Raw genomic sequence first — 3229 nt, 5'->3', positions numbered from 1 at the left:
CAAGGTATCGGGGAAGCTTTTCTGGAGGCTGTAATACTTGAGCTGATTTGAAAGATAACTACGTGTTAGGCTAATCTTCAGGGAGAAGACTATTCTGAGTTGAGGCAGTGCTGTGGGCCAAAACATGGAGGCGTGACATGAGGTATGTTTTAAAATGACAAGTGTATTAATCTCCTATTGTTGCTTTAGCAAATTAACACAGTTTAGTAGTTTAAAATAGCACAAATTTATTCTCACACAGTTCTAAAGGCCAGGATTCTAAAATCAGGGTATTAGCAGGGCTTTGTCCCTTCTGGAGGTTTCAGTGGTGAATCTGTTTCCTTGCTCTTTCCAGCTACTAGAGGCCACTTGCATTCCTTGGATTGTAGGCTCTTCCTCTGTCTTCAAAGCCAGCAGCATGCCGTCTTCTCTCCTCTCCAACTCTGTTTCAGCCGTTAGGTTTTCTCTTTCTGACTCTGACTCCTTGCCTTTCTCTTATAAAAACCCTTTTGATCACATTGGACTCACCTGGATGATCCAGAATAATCTCCCCACTGCAAGATCCTTAACTTCTGCAATGTCCCTTTTATCAAAAAAAATCAAAAGATTTTTGATTGCCTCATGTTCACCCCATCAGTGAAGGAGGGTTCCTTGCCCTAAATAGTATGAGATGCCAAACACATGACACTGATACTGGACAGATAAGATAAACATCAGTTCGTTAGTCATATACATGCACATCCCAGGGGAGAGAGATGCCACACACCCTACAAGGCCACACACGGGTTGCACTCAGGAATAGCATGAACAAATAGGGGCTGTGGGAGACAGGCTTTAGAGTTGGGTGACCCCTGGTTCCCATGAGAGAATGTGATTGCCTTGCTTGAGTAATTCTGTGACTTGCTATGGAACTGCCATCCAGAACTCAGGATGGTATTTTGTTTTCTGTTCCAGCACTGTTCTCCGTGTACATAGCTTCAGGATTGGATCGCTTGTTGGCGTAAGTGGTACGACTCAAGCCCTTAATCTCTACACCCCTCAGGTAGATCTTAGAGGCAGAATGTGTTTTGCACACAGATGGAAAAATAATGGTTTCAAATTTGTACTGTGTGGAAATAGGAGAATGTTGAAGCTGCTCGTCCCCTAGGCCTATGGTACTTTGGGTGCTGGAGCTGGGGCGTCACTACCTAAGAGAGCTGCAAGAGAAGCAATGACTTTTGGTGAATGAACATTTTGGTGCAGAAATGCAAACAATAGGTGGTTCATCTTAAAATGCAGAGATCACATGCCCTCCTTAGTTATCTTGTTATGAAGTTCTATTAATAATTACAACAGGAGTCAGGCATATTTTCTAATTATCAACATAATCCATATGATATTAATAACATTGTTCTAAAAGCCAAGGTCAAATCACATTAATTTAAGCCTGTTTTATGTAGAGAGTACTCAGAAAAAGTAAATAGTATCTTCTCTTAATAAATATATGTTCTCTTTTAGCATAGATTACCTTTATAGTGGTAAACTGGCAATAATTTGACTTTCTAAATTGAACTGTTACTGTTAAATCTCTTTAAAAGTCTTTTGTTATATGTAGTAAAATATTTAAGAAACATTAAAAAAAGTTAGAACAAAAGGACAAAATGAGAAGCAGAATATGAAATATATCAGTATAAGACCTTGATCTTATAGCAATGTCAGAGAGACAGTTCAGTAGAATTCAAATTATTATTATACTGCTGTCCTTTACTTTGGGAAAGGTGTATGTGTTTTTAAAAAGTTGCATATATACGGTCAAACAAATGTTATAATATATTGAGAACAATGCTCATGAAAGGAAAATCAAGCTAACAACAAAGAAATTTTAATATATTTTTAATGCAAGAAACTTTAAAAGGAAGGGGTTTGGTTATGACCTTGCATAAAGTAAATATATGTAGAAATATCTTGATATATGAACATATTTAGCTTAGTTACTACATAGCTGATGTTTTAAAAATAAATTAAAATGCTGAATTTTGATTTATGTATGTTTCTTTTTAGTAAACAAAGGAGATTAAAAAAATTTGGAAATTAATGCAATGAAAAAATATATATTTGCCTATGGAAGATGTATATTTCTCAAATTTGTTCATAGGTACTTCAATTGAAGTTAACAAAAATGTAAAAAGAAAAAACAAGGAAGCAACAAAGGGGCTTTAGTAGCATAGCAAAAAATAGCCACCAAGAGGTCACATTTGGCTTCTTAGCAACTGGCCTGGCCCGACTGTACTTTGGAATTGCAGTTATTCTGGTGCTATTTTTATAAAGGCAAAAGTTAGGTAACTTGATATCCAAAAGGAGGTGAATATGATAATTGGTTTTATATGTGAATATACCCTGAGTTTCATTATATTCACGAGAGGAAGAGAAAGAAAAACTTGACTTAAAATTGTGGCTGCTCTTACCTAAAATTGTTTAGTCTGTGGAAAAATTGTGCTGTAGAAGACAGGATCTAAGGTTGCTCCATGGTCCCTGACTCCTGGTGTTCATGTCCTTATGTGACTCCCATATGGGGACCTAGAACATGGGTGGGAACTATGACTTTCAAGCTCTTGCATATGTGCAAAGGTGACAAGATATATGTGATTGTGTGATTGTTACATAAAGTGAAGCACCTGTCTTGCTGGAGTTTCTTCCTTCCTTGGCGACTATGAAGAGGGAAGTGTCCATGGGTTGGGCTGAACTGAGGGATCCTACAAGCTAAGGGTAGCTTCTTGCCAACAGCCTTCAAGAAGTGAAGACCTTGATTTTACAACTATAAGGAGCTGAATTCTATGGAAAGCAGATCATCTGTTGAACGTTATGTGACACCACAGGATCTGTCAATACTTTGGGTGCATATTGATGAGAATCTATGTAGAGGACCCAGAGTTAAGCCATGCCTAGACCCTGACCCCACAGAAACTGAAATAATGAATGGATGATATTTTAAGCTGCTACATTTATTGTAATTTATGCAGCAATAGAAACCTAATACTATGTCTATGTTGATATCTACATCATGTCTATATCACTCTATATATCTATATCTCAAAGGTATCTATATCGTTGGGGTTCTCCAGAGAAACAGAATCAACCAGGTCTCTCTCTCTCTCTCTCTCTCTCTCTCTCTCTGTCTCTACATAGAGATGTGTTTTAAGGAATTGGCTGACACAGTTGTGGAGGTTTGACAAGTCCAAAATCTGATGGGGTGGGCTGGCAGGCTGGAGAC

The sequence above is a fragment of the Lemur catta genome, chromosome 1, assembly GCF_020740605.2.
Source record: "Lemur catta isolate mLemCat1 chromosome 1, mLemCat1.pri, whole genome shotgun sequence".
NCBI classification, from domain to species: Eukaryota; Metazoa; Chordata; class Mammalia; order Primates; family Lemuridae; genus Lemur; species Lemur catta.
This window is presented reverse-complemented; position numbering follows the sequence as displayed.